The 19,336-nt window shown below is 46.6% G+C and overlaps 1 pseudogene; it reads right to left on the bottom strand.

Annotated features, from left to right (window-relative positions):
- Window positions 1-9,667: 9,667 nt before the first annotated feature.
- On the bottom strand, window positions 9,668-19,007 carry LOC110329242 (annotated as a pseudogene).
- Between the last annotated feature and the right edge of the window lie 329 nt (window positions 19,008-19,336).

Here is a 19,336-nt window from a genome sequence, read left to right as displayed (position 1 = left end):
CAGGGGGGAGAGAGAGAGAGAGAGAGAGAGAGAGAAAGAAAGAGAGGCTTGTGTTGTGCAAATGGAAAATGAGGATTGACTTAAATCCCACAGTGGGTCCCGCTGGCCGCAGACTCACTGTGCGATTCTCGTCCAGAGCCTCATGATAGCAACTGGAATACACACAGTCAACAACTGGAAGACCATGCATGTTGCTCTTGGTGCTGCTGAGTGTGCTGGCTCAACAGAAAGGGGCAAGTGGGTGTCTTTGAATTTTTGCTTCCATCTAAATTAAGAAAGCAAAAGTAATAGTGCAGTCGGGGGGGGGGGGGGTTTGCAGAGATTTCCGAGCGTTTCTGGCGCCTTTGACCAGCTCATTCTCTCTCTGTAATTTGAACAGAACTACATTCACATTTAACTTACCCATAGGGTCTTCTCAGAAGTCATGTGGGGTACGGGCTTCTATAAACTCAATCACGTGCTCCCAGTAGCAGCCATCTGTCCTCATTTGGCATCATTACTGGGCATCAGTCCAGTGCCTGGTATTGCTGTGCAGAAAAACTCTGGCAAATGCCTTTACCTTTTCTTCTAATTTGCAAATGCCAGAGATTTCCTCTTACCCTTGGCCCCAGCAGTGTCCCTTCACAGTCTCATCCTCTGCCCTAATCTGGCCTCCTCCTCTCTGCCCTAATCTGGCCAAGAGAACTCAGCTGTTTTGATATCCCGTGAAACAGCGTGCTGATGAATCTCATTCTGCCCAATTCCTGCAGGTTGGATTTGGCCATCAGGAAGTGATTGGTGCTGTCCTGCTCAGAGGCAGTGACAAAGTACCACACTCCACGCAGCTTAAACAATGGCATCTTATTTAATACCTGTTCTGGAAGCCATAAGTTAGGCACCAGCAGGGCTGCGTGAGGAAGGGCGACTCTGCCTGCCTGCCCACCTTCCTTGTGGAAATGGTTTCTTCTCATCACGCTTACACGGGGCCTCTCTGCTGTCTCTTGTTATAAGGTACACTTGCCCTGACTCCATGACCTCATTTAACCTATTTACCCCTAAAACCTTCTACCTCCAATGACAGTCTTCATGGAGAGTTGAGGCTTTAACATGTTCCCTAGAGGAGAATGGGGCTTCATCTACAACAGGCATCTCAAGTTCACAGCAGGCAGAAGGTGAACTTCTGGAAGGGAACTCTCACAGGCTCATCCTCTTAGCACCAAAGACATAATCTGAGGCACAGTGGGATAACGTTTCCTAGGGAAAGGAAGAGGTGCTGGGTGTCCTTACACCCGCAACTGGAATGATGCACTCGCTACCCCGAGGATATCCCAGGACGTCAAAGTATGCTAGAGTCCCATGTACCCCAAGCTTCTATTAGTGGGCATGGTGCTTTTCACAGCACGCACTGAGCACTTCATTACTGAGTGGGTGCTGGAGAGGCCAGGTGGCCTCTGGGACACAAGTGACCCATGGAAGCACATGGTTACAACCACGTGTCTCTAGTGTTCTCTGAGAGGATTTCTGTCTTCCTAGCCTTAAGGGAAAAGGATCCCCTATGCCTGTCCTTCCTGACACACGGGAGCAAGCTGGGAAACAGAGTGCTGCATTATGTCCAAGCAGAGAGGACCCAGGATGAGCACAGGGGTCCTTGGTCAAGATCACCAAGCTGAAACCCCAGCTGTCCCCCTCTCTTCCGTTTCCTGTGCTTCTGATTTGGGGGCTAACGATAATTAAGTACCTTTAGTGTGCAACACAATAGGTCAGCTCAAATGTGAGTGTGCAAGAAGATAGTGATTACAACTTGATAGAAGCAGCTGAACTCTACATAGACACTGAAATGTTTCTGCACAGGGTCAGGGCTATCCAAACCTCCCCAGGATGGCCTGGGCCCCGTAGCCCTGCTTAGTCCCCTAGTCATCCTCAAGGTCAGCCAACGTGTGTGCCAGCTCAGATCACAGTTCTAGGGAGACGTTTCCACTACAGCTTCCTCCTCTTTCTTCTCTTCTTCCTCCCCCTCTCCTTCTTCTTTCTCTTCCTTCTCCTCTTCCCCCTCTTTCTCCTCCTCTTCTTCCTCCTCCCCACCTTCTTCCTGTTCTTCCTTCCACTCTTCCTCCTCCTCCTCTTCCTCCCCCTCCTCTTCTTCTTTCTCCTCCTCTTCTTTCTCCTCTTCCTCCTCTTTTATCTCTTCTTCCTTTTCCTCCTCCTCCTCCTTTTGTAGAATCAAAATTAAAAGCTATAAATGGCTTCACGCAGGATTGCTCAGAATCATTCAGAAAAGCAGTGCTTTCTCCATTGCCAGGAGGGTTTTACCACCATGGACAGCGCCAGGCCTTTGCCAGCACTAGGTCAAAGAAGAAAGGACTACAGGAAGACTTCTCTGAAAATATACATACATGAAGCAAGCAGGTTACATTTAGGAATATACGTGTAGAGCACGCGCGCGCGCACACACACACACACACACACACACACACACACTTACAAATACGCATGTAATAGCAATTAGTGGGGAAAAGAGGCCATGAATTTGAAGGAGAGCAGGAGAGGTATATGGGAGGGCTTGGTGGCAAGAAATGGATGGGGAAAATGTAGTTATTGTATTATATTCTTAAAAATAAAAATAAAAAATTAAGAGAACAAACGCAACAGCACTCTTGGTTCTACCAAGAACTTCAGCAAGCAAAGTCAGAAGCACCCAACCTCAGGAGAATTACTGCTGTATGTAAATTTGTTTTAAAATAGAATATACAGTCCAATACCTGAAACTAGAGATGGGGGTTAGCATGTGTCTGTTAAAATTTAAATGCCCATCACCACAGAGGGGAGTTCATGTAAGCGTGTCCAGCCAGTGCCCACTGGGGAGGCTTTTGTGGCAAGGAGAAGGTTGAAGCCCAGAGATGAGAAACAGCCTGTATGGGGCCAAGGCTGCAAAGGGGCAAGAGACCGGCTTTGGGTTCACACTCCCGAAAGCTCACCCTGTGGGAAGAGTCCTTAATCCTGATCCTCAGGCTTGGTGCCTGTGAGCTGTGAAAGATGAGTGACATGGACTGGGAGGGTCTCAGTGGAAAGCTGCTTACCGTTAGGACCACCCACTTAGTCACATGACCACACCCAGTCACATGACCACCCATCTAGTCTCATGACCACTCATCTAGACACTTTCTTCATCATTTCTGGTTCAGTTTTTAAGAAACTCAGATGTTTCTTAAAAAGAATGATTTCCTTCTCTTCAACCACAACTCCAATGGACGCACACAAATGCACACAAATGCACACATATACATGAACATACACACCTGTGCCAACACAGACATATGCTCATTAAAACATTCCCGTCTGCGCACACCTTCCGGTAGGCTCACATGCACACAGCTGCGCACATGTTCATTCACACGCACCACAGACACAGTGAATCTAGCTTCTCAATTTCCTGCTTCTCAGAAGCCATCAAGATCTGTATGTGTTGGTGCGGGAACACCTGGTTTTCTGCTCTGTGCCTGCAGCCGCAGCCGTACTTCTCTTATTCCTCATCTTCCTGTGTTTTCCCAGCTGTTGTCAAGTAAATAATGCTATTGTCCTAAAACCTGGACACCTGGAAACATGGCCAGAGGGTCTTAGCAGACATGAGTAAGGCTCATGGCAGGGCATATTATCCCCATGTGCCCAGGGGATCCAATGACACCACAGGGTCCTTTCCAAATGGAGGCATCAGGGCCACATCTGGGAAGCTGACCTGAGACAGTGGATGATGGAGGGGTGACCTCTGAGGAAAGAGGAGGGGCTGCAAACCAGGGAGACTTGCTTGGATTGTTCACCCAGTAGAAATTGAGAAACAAGGAATGGGAGTCTCTCTAGAACACCCCACCCCCACACACACACACCCAGACCCCTAGCCCCGCCCCAGACCTCTAGCCCCGCCCCAGACCTCTAGCCCCACCCCAGACCCCCTAGCCCCGCCCCAGATCGCTAGCCCCGCCCCAAACCCCTAGCCCCGCCCCAGACCTCTAGCCAATGAAACGAATTTTGAACTTCCGTCCTCTAGAACTGCCAGGTGACAAGTCTCCATGATGTCAAATCAGTAAACTTGTGGCAGCTTCTTGTGACTGCCACAAGGAATAAAAAGAGGGTGAGTGCGCCTGCACGTGTGTTTCTTTTCCTGGCCAAATCGAATCATGGAAAATTGGTTGTTTTGTGCTGTTTGGAAATTGATGGAATCGATCCCTAGCACAGCAACACTTTAGGAAGTATTTTCATTTGTTATTTGGAGGTTTCATGCGCGTCTATAACGCATTTTAGTCACACCCATCTCTCACTCCCCATTGTAATCCCCTCAAGCCCTCCGAACATCTCCCCCTCCCAACTCCATGCTACTTTTTATTTTTAATACCGCACTGAGTCCAGTTGCATTGTCTATGTGTAAGTGGGTCTGAGGTCTTCCACTGGAACATGGGCAACCTAGTGGAAGCCATACTCCCAAAGAACCATCATCCCCAACAGGCCACTGTCAACTGCCGAGAGCCTCATAGCTGGGGTCGGGGCCTCGGGATCCTCTCTTCTGTCTACGCTGACATTTGGATTGACTCGTTTTTTGACAGCACCGCCTTCCTAGAGGGAGTCTGTGGAATTCCTTTACATGGGTGAACGTGTCCTGTCTTCCAGTTCTCAGCACCTTCACACTTGCTCATTTCACTGGCAGACGTGGTGTCATATAAGGTGGCCAGACTGCTATGATGCCAGTACCATGCTGTCTCTGCAGGGTGGACTCTGGGGCTGGCAGCTGCCATCCACTCTCATTCCAGCAAAGGCGAGCCCTTCTCCATGCTTACCGAAAGCAGGGGGCCTCATACCCTCATTCTGCCCCTTCACCATGGTCACCGAATTCAGGGGCCTGTTGCATATTGATTCAACATATATGTGGCTTTATTCCAAAAGATACCTCAGCGCTTTCTGTCTCACATATTTGGCTATTTGTTCTGTCATCATACACACCTGTTCTGTCAAAGCATCTTACATTTATTCAATATTCCTTCAGCAGAAGTGCCCAAACAATCAGTGCCCACACCCACTTTGTCCCCGTGTAGTAAATAAAAAGGCTGCTGCTTCTTCTTCTTCTCCTCCTCCTCCTCCCCTCGCTCCTCCTCCCCCATCCTCCTCCTTTTAAAAAAGATTTATTTATTTATTTATTTTACTTGTATAAGTACACTGGAGCTGTCTTCAGGCACACTAGAAGAGAGCATCAGATCCCATTGAGCCACCACGTGGTTGCTGAGAATTGAACTCAGGACCTCTGGAAGAGCAGGTGGAGCGCTTCACCGCTGAGCCATTTCTCCAGCCGCAGGCCTCTTTTTAAGCACGCATCACTGGTATGAATGACATAGAGATGGGCTCTCAGTAGCACAGACCTTAAATCAGAAGCTGAAACTGGTGCTTAGAAAAGATTAAGGTCACACACAGGACTATCGGGCAGAAGAATGTTAAATGCAAAGGGCTGGGCTGGGGAAAATTCACTGAGCAAGCATGAAGACCCAACTCCCTAGGACCCGTGTAAAAGGCCACGGCTGTGCAACGGCTGTGAGCCCAGCACTACAGGAGGATCATGGGTACTCGTTGGCTGCCAACCTAGTCCAAGCACCCACACCCACACATGTACACAAACCACGTATCCACAAAAAATACAAAGAATTTAGTCACAAAAAAATCTGTATATATATATGATATATATAATAGATTCTCAGCCTTGTAATTAAAATCCAGTAAAACTAGGTTGGTGTCTGTGAGATGCCAAGTTAGCCATGAGCAGAAAGAGACAGGAGTGAAATCCATGACTTTGTGTGCAGGTGTTTGTCAAGGTTCGGTGAGATGGGCCATTGGTAGTATCAAAAGAAACCAGTGGACTTGGCAAGACTAGCTCTTAAGCTCATAATAAGATATCAATATATACACACGGGTGGTAGAGACAGTTCAGTGGTTAAGAGCACATTTTGGTCTCAGAGGACTGGAACGCCATCCCCAGCACCCATGGCAGGGATAGTCTCCCCTCTTCTGGCCGTGCCCGGTACTGCATGCATCTATTCACAAATTAAAATACCAATACAATTGTTTTGTTTTGGTTTGGTTTGGTTTGTTTTTTTGTTTTTTTTTTTTTTAAAAAACCAGGACACTAACTTCAAAAGGACAGAGAATATAAAATGTTCCTTCTATGCTAAATACAAGGAAGGAACAGTAAAAAACAGGGATGTAAGATGTAAGCAGAAGTTTATCAATGAGAATTGTTAAAATGGTGTGACGCCCAGTGGTGCACAAAGTCCGTGTGTGCTACCTACAAGGTACATACCTTGTACCTTGGCTGACGATGTGAAGGACCAAAGCTTCCCAATTTTGTTCTTATAACCTAAGCTTGTCATTGTCAGTGTAGTGATTTTGCATTTCTGTGTATATTTTAGAATCAGTTTGCCAGTTTCTGCAAGAATAATCGTGCTGGACTCTTACTTAGGAATGGTTTGAACCCACAAAATCACTTGGAGAGAATGTGGCTTTTTCTAATCCACAAGGATATGCCTCTCCTGGCTTTCCCTTTTCAGGGTAAAGACCATACACATTGCTATGGCAAGCTTTAACTCACAACTGGACACAACCTAGAGTCACTCTGGCAAAAAGGTTTCAGTGAGGAACTATCTAGATAAGGTGGCCCGTGGGCTTGTCTATAGGGGAGTATCTTGACCAGTTAGGGTGGCATTCCTGGGTAGGAGACCCTGGAATTTTTAAGAGGGGAGAGGGCAAATGTAGCACCAGGATGCATTTGTTTATCACGTTTCGTTTCTGGGCTCTAGATGTGATGTGCCACCTTCTTCAAGCTCCTGCCCCCGTAGACTGTAACTTGGGACTTTGAGATGATGTAAGTTCTTTCTTTCTTCCACTGCTTTTGTCCAAGTGTTATGCAACAGTGAAAGAAGAGATATTCAGATACTCCTAATTTTCTTCTTCTCATTTGTTCTTCGATATTGATAGATCATTTCCCCTTTCCCTGGCCTCCCTCCAGATTCATGGCCCCTCCTTGCTTCCTCTCAGATTCATGGCCTCTTTTTTCACGGTTGTCGCAGGCATACATGTATATACATCCTAAATATGTGAATACAACCTGCTTAGTCTACATAATGTTACCTGTATATATGTTTTTAGGATGACTACCTGGTGTTGGGTAACAACTGGTGTGCTCTTCCCTGGGAAAGATTATTTCTTCTGATGTCAGTATTCCTTAGGAGCCTGTAGTTCTTTGTGTAGGGCTGAGACCTTTTTACAAGGTTTGTTTTTAATTATGTGTATGTGAATATGGGTGCAAGTGTCCAGGGAGACCAGAGGAGTCAGATCTCTCTGAAGCAGGAGCCACGGCCATCCATCAGTCCTGACATGGGCACTGGATCAAACTCTGGTCTTCCTTAAGAGCAATATTCATTTCCAACCACTGAGTCATACATCCAGCTCAAGGCATGCATTTTGATATATCTATTTCTAGATAATACACACACACACACACACACACACACACACACTGTAGCTGTCTTCAGACACACCATAAGAGGGCATCAGATCACATGACAGATGGTTGTGAGCCACCATGTGGCCTGAAAATTGAACTCAGGACTTCTGGTAGAGCAGTTAGCACTCTTAAACACTGAGCCATCTCTCCAGTTCCTAAGGTCATACTTTTACAATTTTACACACACATATAATGTATTCGTGTTACTCTTTCCCCATACATCTATCTCATCTTCCACATATCCCTATAACAGCCCCCCAACACACATATACACCAGTCTCTTTTAATGACTTTAGTACTGTTACACGACCCATTTAGTATTGGACTTTTTAAACTTCACCTTCTCCGTCTTTACTGTTGGTACATAGAAATTGTGGTGGTCTGTATGAGAATGCTCTCTCCTCCACAGGCTGATATATTTGAAGGCTTGGGCCCCAGTTGGTGGAACTTTTTGGGAAGAACTAGGAGGCGTGGCCTTGTTGAAGGAGGTATTTTCCCGAGAGTGTGATTTGAGGGTTCAAAAGCCCAAGACATTCCCAGCTAGTCCTCTCTGCCTTCTATTTGTGAATGAGGATGTAAGTTCTCAGCTAGTGCTTTAGCACCAGGCCTGCTGCCATGCTCCCCACCATGATGGTCCTGAAGTCTATCCCTCTGCAACTGTGAGCCCAAATTTAAACATTTCCTTTGACAAGTTGCCTTGGTCATGGAGTTTTGTCACAGCAATAGAAAAGTAACTAAGACAGAAGTTGGTACCAGGAGTAGGACATTGCTACGAGATACCTGGCAGTGCTGTTTTCTGGAAGAATGTAGAAGATCTTGAGACTTTGGACTGGACAATGGTTGGATGCTGTAAGTGGGTCTCAATGGATGATCCTAGCAGGAGCCAGCAGGAACTGTACTGAGAGCAAGGTGTACAATGGAGATATAGTCAAGAGGTTTCACAGGGAAACATATTAGCAGCTGGGCTAGAGACCAATGTGATATTTTGGTAAACAATGTGGCTGCTTTTTGCCATTTCCTTAAGAATCTGGCTGAGGCTAAACTGAAGAGTGTTGGACTAATTTCATTTGGAGAGGAGATTTAAAGAGCCTAATATTGACCCTGCCATGTGGTCACTCTTAAGCAGAGAACAGTGAAAACATCAACAGCTGACCCTATCCATTAGGCCACGGTGCTGGACCTGTTCTATAATTCTTGAATGAATAAATAGGTCAAGGGCAAAATGATGTAGGATATGTCAATAGAAAGAAAAAATATCTGATACTCATGACTATTTTTAAAAGGCTTCTAGAACAGGGTTGAGAATGTTGTTTTCTTAATAATCAAACAGATAATTAGAAATCAGAATATGGAAATAAGATATAGAAATATTAGAAAACCAAAAGAAATTAATAGGGGTACCCTAACTAAACACTGACTTACACTTTCTTGTGAAGTATAGTGGTTTAGTGATTTGTACTATTAAACTTTATGTTCCTTTCTTATGTACCATAATTATGTCAATGAATACTTGATGAAACTTGGTCTAAAAGTTCAGTGCCACCATAAAAGTAACCTAAAAACGTCTTTTATTTTCTTGAGGAGAATTTTGGAAGAAAATGTTAATCAAAAATAGAAAAAAAGTATATTAATTCCAGGAACAGTGGAAAATAATGACAAAGTATCAATAAAATAACTTCTAACAAAAAAAAAAAAGAAATCAGAATAAAGTATATTTGACAACGGAGTATTTCCACTAAAATGGAGAGGAGAAAATATCTACTCTTCCATCACTGACTTGAGACGTGTGCATGACGGCATTGAAGTAAGAAGAAGATGGCGCTATAGGTCAGGCAGAGGCAGACTCACCTGCCAAGCACGAGGGAATCAAGCCACGAAAACTACTTAGTAACGAACTCCAGATGCTCAGGAGCTAGTGACTCTCTAACTAGTTATATTGCCGGTGATAAACTCCAGCAACAACTAATGAAGCCGAAAACCATTCACAAGTTTTCTTTGTTCTTGAGGCTCTAAATACAGCCCGGGTGTTTATTTTATACTATCTGTAATTATGTAACTTATCATTAACACCATAAATATTAACAGCAGTCACTTCTACTTTAAACGTGGATAAGCACGTTAAAAGCAGCCATGTTCAGATCGTACACTATACTATACTGAGCATCTTTCCCATCTCTGACTGCAGCTCACGAGGTCAGGCTGGACATTCACCCCCTGAACCACGTCTTCGGGTGTGCAGAAGGCAGGACTAACAGGGGCATCTGCTCTTCTCCCAGCAGTGTTAATCCAGCAATGCTGAAGAATAAAATGTGTAAAGGACCGTATCTCTTGGCCTCCCTGCCAACCCTTCCCCCCAGTCTCTTCATCTAGACATGAGGCCACACAGCTTTTCTCTATCAATCTGAGGGAGCCTCCCTATTACCTGCACTGAGGCCAAGCACAACCACAAATAGCATGGAGCTGGTAACTTCTCCTGTCTTCCATTGAGTCGACCTGAGGCAATCGTTATTTGCAAAGCCACCAACCACGTAAGTCCGAATTCCCTTGATGCAACTGACTAGTTCTCATTGCCAGGAATCTTGTGTAACAGTTGATCTGCCCAGCGTGAGATTCAGAGCCCAGTCTACACTGAAATCCAACATCAAAGTTCACACAGGACAAAACAAATTCAGCTACCTGTCCCCTCATCAAGCTTGCCTAAGAGAGCCAAAGTTGCAACTGTAGAAAATAAGAATCTTGTATCAATTTTTCCCAGTGTCTCTGGGCTTTGAATGTAGACCACAACTTCCTTTACATCAGCAACATTAATACTATGACACAGGGTAAGAGTCTGGGCGCCACTGAGAGTGTACAGGAGATGTGGGTCTTTCCAATGCTACCATTCCCGCCCCAGCACCCGTAAGATAAACACCAGTACCTCTCTGTCCATGAGATCCACCACTGTTAGGACCTAAAAACCGTCACTCATTTTCAAATACTCAAACACGCAGTATTTGTGAGCATTTCCCCTACTTCCAAGCCCCCCACCCCCATAGGAGAAAAAAAATTAATGGGCACATTTCTCCAGTAACAATCTTATGCATTGTGCCCATGTCTGATTGCTAACAGCTTATAATTTTTCAATAATAAAAATTAGCAATACACTTAAGGAGAATGAGCACAGTCACTGTGAAGTAATCGCCATAATTTCAAGTCAGAATTTTTGAAATACGTGAAGACAATTTCATTTGTGTAGTAGACTTCCATTTATTCTTAGATATTCAGTTATGGTTAAATAAAATTATTATAGATGCTAAAAAGTCATGTAATTCAATATATTTTAATTTATGAAACTCTTGGAATTTTGTTTTGGTTATATTAATGCATTGATTTAAACTGAATTAATATTAATATAGATAAAAGTAATGTTGATTATTATAAAATTATTCTGTGCTCTATCTGGAATAACATACCAGCTGGGAAGTATAATTTTAAAAGATAATGTTCAACTCTGAGGTTTTTTCCAGTTAATAAACATACTGATATACTGGTTTAAGATGTATTTTTCTGGTCAAGAAACGAGTAAGCAAGTCACTGGAGCAGAACAGAAACCTTAGCGAGTCACTCCTATGCTCAACGATTCATTATATCACAGCCTCAATCACAAGAAAAGTTTTGGGACAATGGCTGATTACTCAGAAAAATAAGATATGTATGTTTTCCATCCAGATAAAACTAAGATGCATCAAAGCGTTAAATGTAAGACATAAAAGCTGACGCTGGAAATGAACACGTGTACTCAACAGGTGAGGAGATGCTAAGTATGACCCAGAATTGGAAGGGCGTTTGTTCTACAGGTTGCTCCCACCCCCTCCCTCTTTGATCAGTCCTCATTCTTAAAATAAGTTAGAGCTGTCAGCATCAAAATAGAGCCTTCTGTTGGTTCAACCAGAAAACAAATAAAGCTGGGTGCTTGTGAAAGGGCTCTTGGTGACAGCTACTATCACAAAAGATTCAGACAGGCGCAGGGCCCTTGCGGACAAGTGCCCATGCCTTACCCAGAAACATCAGGGCAAAGATCTCTGCCCACAAACTGGGTGCAGCGTCTTTCGAGACTGATCCTTGTGATCTAGGATGATTGTTTCAGAGTGTCGTGTGCAATCCTCGTTTTTCCTTGAAAAGCTTCCTCTCCACGCGACCTCTGAATACACAGGTCACACAGAAAGCCTTGTCGCAGTCACATTGCAACAGACCTGGTCAATAAGCTGAGCCTACCTTGGGAGTGTGAGTCTCCTCTCATTTAGCTCCCAGTCCTAATCCGTGCTACCTTCATATTTCTGACCCGCAGGCTGAGGACCATGTGCACATTTATCCTCAATTCTCTGGCAAACAAACTAACAAAATCATAAAACAAAAGACAAAAGAACCATACAAAGTTAAAAAATTTCCCCCCAGAAATAGGCTCAAGTTGATTATATATATATCATGGAATTATACTGGATTTTAGACATCAAAAGAGTTGAAAGCGCTTGCAATTCAAATTTCATCCTGTCCAATTTTTAAAAACATTAACTAGTGGAATATAAAGAATGTGCTAGCATTGGCAACAACTGCTTGAAGCTTGCATTCTGGATGTGTCTCTCCCGGGGCAGCTTGCTGAGCCTTCTGGGTGCTTTGGAGATGGATACAATTGGGGATGGGTAGGATGTATTTGGAGTGGGCTTTCTTTCTCCTGAAATACTTTGAGAGCCACCTAGGATTTCTCCTTCACTGTTTTAGACTGTCATTCACCACACTTCCATTAACTACTAGCTTGTCATAACATCTGTCAATACATTTCCTCCGCCACTCCAGGAACACAAGCTCCTCTTTAGAAATTAGGTACAGGTGGCCAGCGTGGGTCTCTACTCTCTTCCACAGCCTGTGACTTCTGGAAGACACGTGCCAAGACCAGCATCTCGGAAATGTGCTTAGAGTATTTCCTGAAAAGAAATAGCTTCTTTGAAAAACAGCACAGCCAAAGTTACTCTCTGGTTAAAGCAACCCCCAGCCAACAAATACATTGTTGCTGAACGCACAGGTCCTGCTGCACTTAAATGGTTTTGCATATGGAGCTGGGGACAACATAAATGAAATGTGTCTTTTTACTGTTCCCTTCAAAGCTTGAAGCACATGGATCTGGCTTTCTTCATAGGCAACCCAGTTCTGCCTACTGATTTGCACTTATTGATCGTCATTTCTGATGAGTATAAACACCTGCTTCTTATCCAGTCTGCCCTCTGTCTCCTGGTAGACTGGCTCAGCGCCTGCTAGCCTTGCCTCCAGTTGGTACACATTCAATAGCGACCGGCCTGAAGAGTTTTCCGGTCCAAAGCCTCAGCCTTTTCAAATGAATGCTGCCTCTTTTCTTCTACTCTATGGCTTTTTTTTTTTTTTTTGTAGTTTTTCTCTAGAACCTAATTGCTGCTAGTGAACTGTCAGTTCTGGTACAACTCCTCGAGATGTCTTCTGCAATCTTGGGAGGCCTCTGTTCCAGCCCCTATGAGAACAACTAAGACATAGAGAAGTACATAGGCAGATCCAAAGCACAGGGACATGTGTTGACTGAGTCCAGGCCCCAGAGGTGGGCTGGTGATGGGCTCAGAGTCCCAGTGGCCTAGTACTTGCTGTGACAAAGCCTGGTAGTACAAGTGGGATATTGAGTAAGAAGGTGAACTATTAAATATTGCAGTTTTTACTTAAGTAATCTGTGTTAGGCAGTAAGAGAGTAAGCTATTATAATTCAAGGCAGCAACCGGGATCCTAGCACTCATTTCTAATTGAGTCAGTCACTGACATGGGGAGCACAGATGTCTGTCTCCATCGCTTTAGGGGCACGTAGCCCAGAGACCCTTACGAAGGTGTCTCAGATGGAGCTGGGTCCAGAAGGCTTGGGCTGCATGGAGGAAGGAAATGATAAACTGAGGGGGAAGCTTCCTGAAAGTGAGGTGTTCATGTGGCTTGCCTGATGGATTTGATGCCATGAAATCCCAGACCCCAGCAAGTGGGTGAGCGCCTCTAACAAGGCCGGTCTGGAACTTGAGAGTCAGGTAGGAAGGCTCTCAGATGCTAGTCCTCATTAATTCAGCGGTTGACTCAAAACACCGTCCCCTCGTCAAAGGAATCAGAGGTGGTTGTTCTGAGCCAAATATGACCGACCACAGCCTAGGAAGATGGGTTTTGGTTGCACTGAATGACACGTTCTCTCATGGAAGAAGTTACAAGAGTGTCTATAGTCACAGAACAAAAGAAAACAATAAATTAGCACACCCACCCGATACGTGGTACAGACAAGACTGCGCACTTTGATTTTTCATTTTTCAGAGGTTATCTGATGACATTCATTCTTTGATTTTGAGTTGGTGGAAGGTAGTGATTTGGGCACGATTGGGTAAAATGTGCCCAAGTTTTACCCGACACAGGTCAGACAAAGAGAGGTTCATGCTAAGTAGGTATGAAGGGCACTGAAGATTGACTGTAATTTTCCATCTTTCCTGAATCATGATGTTCTGATCAGCTAGTCACAGTCTTCAGGACTGAGTCGAGTACTTCTTTCTAGATGTGGCTTTCTCAGGAAACTTCAGATCACAGTCAGCAGTGACACTTGGCCAGTCTCCTCCGGGCTCTTGGTTAAGTTTGAACATGCAAGGATAGGGTTGGCAGCGTTCCTGCTGCTGTCCCCAGGTACAGGCAGCTAATGTAGAAACAGTGAGTAAACTCAAAGAAAACTAGCCATGGGTCAGGACCGAGGACAAAGGAGATGGCTTCCCAATGGATAGCTAGCCAGGCAGAGAGGAGATTGCTCATGCCCTGTAGTATGGAAGCAGGATGCCACCATGGGGCTGGAGGGATTCAGGGTGGGTGTGATAGTGTATCAGAGAGGTGATGGCATGTCTGCACACTGGAGAGGCATCCACAGAGGAGGAGAGGGTGGAACCTGAACAGAGAAATCCTAGGAAGGACTGTAGTCAGATTCTGGACCATGGACAGCGAGGACGTGGCTGTGCAGGAACAAAGCCACTCTGAAAGGATGCAGTGTCCTTACATGGTGCGATGACAGCCTGTGCCAACAGGGGGCTTCTCTACTGCCATTGTTTGGAAACTCCTGTGATAAAGAATTTGATAAGAACCTGGAGTTCATGTCCCTGAGCTGGCTCCAGTCTCTTCACTGCCCACCCTGCAGGCAGTGAGGAAACTCAGCATAGCTGTGAATACCTGCTCTGTGGTGTTTGCCTTGTGTGAGCACACAGACACAGGCTTAGTGTTAGAGACCACTGGAGATGTCAGATCTGAGTCCTCATCTGGCTTTCTGAGGTAAAGTGTCACAGGGGGCAGATTCCTGTCCTCCCTCGCTGGATATCAGCACCCACCTCATGGCAAAACATCATGGGCTATGTGGCTTGAATAATAAGTCATAGAAGGGGCTGGAGAGATGGCTTAGCAGTTAAGGGCACTGACTGCTCTTCCAGAGGTCCTGAGTTCAATTCCCAGCAACCACATGGAGGCTCACAACCATCTGTAATGGGATCTGATGCCCTCTTCTGGTGGCTGAAGACAGCTACAGTATACTCATTCATATATACAAAATAAATAAATAAACAAATCTTTAAAAAGTCATAGAAGGATGAATTTATCTAAGATAAGATAGTAGCCCACAAAGACAGCATGAGATGTTGAGTCTTGGTCCTTTTTTCTTGTTTCTGGACAACTTGGGGCCAGAACATCTGTTAGTTTTAGATACTTTTATGATTAAAAAGCCACAGACTTGTTAAGGGCTGTTTTTAAAGATGGCCAGATCGAGGCAAGAAGAATCAGGCAAGCGCCAGCTTGGAACACTGTTTGTGGATTAGGTCAGCGGACAGCCAGCAAGTCACAGGGACGCAGCACTTGAGGAAGTTCTGTACATGGAGGAGAGCGCTTCCCACTGCTGCTTCTTGATCTCTGCCAGAGGATCACACCCCACAGCCCCCCTCATGAAGTTCACAGTGCTTCCCCGAGCTTGCCGCCATCCATGAGACCAGAAGTGAGGTGACGCCTCATCTCTGGGACATTAGTGAGGCCTTCACTTGGCCACAAGACTGAGGAAGGCTGTTAACCTGCCCGTTGACCCTCAATGTGGGTACGTGGACTGAGTGGAACCACAGGTGTCTTAGTCATGGTTTCTATTCCTGCACAAACATCATGACCAAGAAGCAGTTGGGGAGGAAAGGGTTTATTTGGCTTACACTTTCCACATTGCTGTTCATCACCAAGGATGTCAGGACTGGAACTCAAGCAGGTCAGGAAGCAGGAGCTGATGCAGAGGCCATGGAGGGATGTCCCTTACTGGCTTGCTTTCCTTGGCTTGCTCAGCTTGCTTTCTTATAGAACCCCAGACTACCAGCCCAGAGATGGCACCACCCACAATGGGCCCTCTCACCCTTGATCACTATTTGAGGAAATGCCTTAGAGCTAGATCTCATGGAGGCATGTCCCCAACTGAAGCTCCTTTCTCTGTGATAACTCCAGCCTGTGTCAAGTTAACACAAAACTAGCCAGGACAACAGGGAAGAGCTCGCATTCCGTGTCATGTTTTCTGGTCAGCCGGCATGATCAGGGGGTTGCTCTCTACAGCAGAAATGAGCAGAAGCAATTTCTCAAGACACATAGCAATACAGAGCAGCGATCTCAAAGCATGCTGTAAGCCAGTTGTGCGTTGTCAAACACCCTCTAGAAAGCTGAGGAACCCCTGCTACATGGGGTGCTACCCCAACACCCAGCCCGTATCCTTCTCTAGTGTGTGTGGAAGAGGGGCTGTTGGCGAGTGGATGGTCCAGGGTAGCCGCAACCAACCTTGGTCCTTTTTGTGGAGAATTTACCATCTTGGACACCTGCCTGGTCTATCAAGATCCTGGAATACTGCAGCAGGGCAGAGTGCACACCCGGTGAGACCCAGAGCTCCTCTGTGGGACCGACACACTTCTAAAGGCGCAGATGCCCCTCAGTGCCAACTCAAGGCATAGGAGTGGCAGCAGCAGCTCACTGCTCTCAGGGGAGTTTGCCTAAGCACTGTCCCCTGAGATTTCTCTCCTGGAGGTGAGGTGACATTTCCCTAATAAGTGTCTGTAAGGGCGGCCCCGAAATGAACAAAACTGACCATTCTTCAAGACTCAGATTGCCAGGCAGTGGTGGCGCAAGCCTTGAATACCAGCACTTGGGAGGCAGAGGCAGGTGGATTTCTGAGTTCGAGGCCAGCCTGGTCTACAAAGTGAGTTCCAGGACAGCCGGGGCTATACAGAGAAACCCTGTCTCAAAAAACAAAAAACAAAAAACAACAACAACAAAAAAAGACTCAGATTGCCATGGGCTCGAGCACCGCAGCGCGTGTTCAATCTGCCTGCTCTGTATTCTCTCACAGGCATTGTGGTGTGGGGCTCAAAAGTAGGTGGTGAAATTCAGAAGAAAAATCCAGAAGGAAGGAGACCTGTAGGCAACCAGCAGCCCATGCTTATGCTAATGAGATTGCTAGCCATGGCCAAGCTTTGAAGGCATTCGATGTCCCCTGGAATATCCTTGCAGGCAAGGCTTTGAGCCCAGCCTCGGTCTGTCTGTGTCTGGAGTTGAGGTGGGGCGTGTGGCTCCCCGGCAGCCAGTGGGCCGCGCCAGGCCTTGCTGTCATGAGGAAAGAATCTGCAGGTCTGTAAACTCGCTATTTTTAGGCCTTGGTGCGGCTGAGCCAGTTCCCTAGTGTAGTAGGGCCCTCATATTTTACTGAATAGAACCTTGAAAAGTTATGACACAGGTCTCAGACCTACTCAGAAACTTCAGGGGGTTGAAATGCCACATGGCTAATTCATGAGGACAAGGGCACAGATCCCGAATCCCTTTTGTTCTCCCAGGCTGCCCAGTCTACGCCCACTTCAGCAAGCCGCTCGCCCGGTGCCACCCACTAACTGTGAGTCTTCCCGCACGTGCTCCCTTTGAGACCTGGCCTGGCAACTGTGCTCAGTGGCAGCCATCATGTCCACTAGCTCAGGGTGCTTCCCATATAAGGGGCATTTCCTGCTCTCCTTGTGCACCGTAAATCAGGAGAACGACCTCCAGCCGTCATTAAACCCATATCCCGGAAGCTCTTCTCTCCGTCCAACTCCCCCCATGAAACGCGGTGCTTCTCCTTCAAAACGTATGCTGCCAGTGGCTATGTGTCTTCGTGGCCACTCCACAGAGTCCTCCCCAGGGCCTGGCATGCCCCCCACAGCCTGCTCCTTTCCACAGGCTTACTGAATGTCCCTCTAGAGAAGGCCAGTTTAATCTAACTGCCTGGCTCAGAATTCCCCAGGCCTAACTTGTTACTCTGGCGTGAGAAAGCACATTCTGTGACGTGGTTGCTCAAGGCGGCTCCCCTCTGAGGGTCTCCCAGATATTTCCCCTCTTGCCTCCGTAATCGCCATGGACAAGAACTAATAACTTGTCACGCCTTCAATCCCAGCACTTGGGAATCAGAGGCAGGTGGATTTCTGAGTTGGAGGCCAGCCTGATCTACAGAGTGAGTTCCAGGATAGCTGGGGCTACAAAGAGAAATGCTGTTGTTTCGAAAAAACCAAATCTAAAAACAAAACAAAAACAAAAATCCAAAACCTAATAACTCAGCTGCTGGCTATGTGGCTATGGCAGCTTACATGGTAAGCACATGCAGGAGGCTGGGATAAGAGGCTGTCCTAAGTTTGAGGCCAGTGTGGTGGGCTAAACAGTGAACTCCAGGCCAGCTAGAAGGGTGAGCCGAGAATATAGAACAACTTGAGAAACAGAAATGAAGAGCCGCTCTTTATAGCTGGGGGAGAGAGCTAGCCTGACCGGAGAGTGGGAGGCAGGCTGTGGGTCTGTCTACTGGCGGTTTGCCTCACTTAGAGGATGAGGCCCAGAGCAGCCTGGAAGGGTTGGAGGAAATCCCGAGTTCTCACGGAATCACGGAGGAGTGAGAGTTGCCTGCGGTGTAAGGTCTGTGGCAGGGTCACTCTTAGAAGCCAGCCGCAGTGTGGAATCCCTTTCGTTTTCATACGCAATCTCAAGCGTAAGTGAGCAGGCTCATTCACCTTTTCCTGAGTATTTGGGGTGTGAGGTCAGAGGCTTTTCAAATTCCCCGAGGCTGTGTGTGACCAAGCACAGCTTTGAAAGTTGGGAAATGGGCCCCCACAGGCCCGGTCGGGGGAAACAGGCCCCCCACAAGCCCGGGTCTGCACCGAGTCGCGAGGGGCTGTTTGCCCTGTTTATAGACTTGGCTCCCAGAGGAATTCTGTACATTTTTCCTGGGGTGGACAAGCTGGGTTTCCTCACTTAGGCTTCCTGCCTAGAGAGTGGAGTCTCTACTTACTGACTCCTGGCACCTGAGGTCGTAGCGAGGTATGGCACTGGTCTACCCTGAGATGTGATCTCGGCCAGGAAACGCTGCCAACTTGGCCGACTCGGCTGCGGGGAGTGTCCAAGGGCAGCCCATGGCGTGCAACGCTGGCACTCAGCGATCACTTCCTGTCCCCTCAGACCACCACCAGGAGGGACGAGGAGGAGATGTGGAAGAAATATGGGAAAACATGGATGCTCCTGTTTTATCTGTTATTTGTCCTCGGCACTGTAGAGTCTAGTCACTCCGAGAAATGAAAGGGGAATCCTATAAAATGAGTGCCCAGCCAGAGACACCAATGTCCGGGGGTGCCTCTGCCAGACCATGTTCTCGCAGCAGCGGTGTCTCCCATGCTCACATCTGAGCCCTCCTGCCCTAGTCCCTTGGCAGAAGCCTGCAGCTCTTCACATCCCTCTCTCCTGCTT

The sequence above is a fragment of the Mus pahari genome, chromosome 11 (assembly GCF_900095145.1).
Source record: "Mus pahari chromosome 11, PAHARI_EIJ_v1.1, whole genome shotgun sequence".
Taxonomy (NCBI): Eukaryota; Metazoa; Chordata; class Mammalia; order Rodentia; family Muridae; genus Mus; species Mus pahari.
This window is presented reverse-complemented; position numbering and strand designations above follow the sequence as displayed.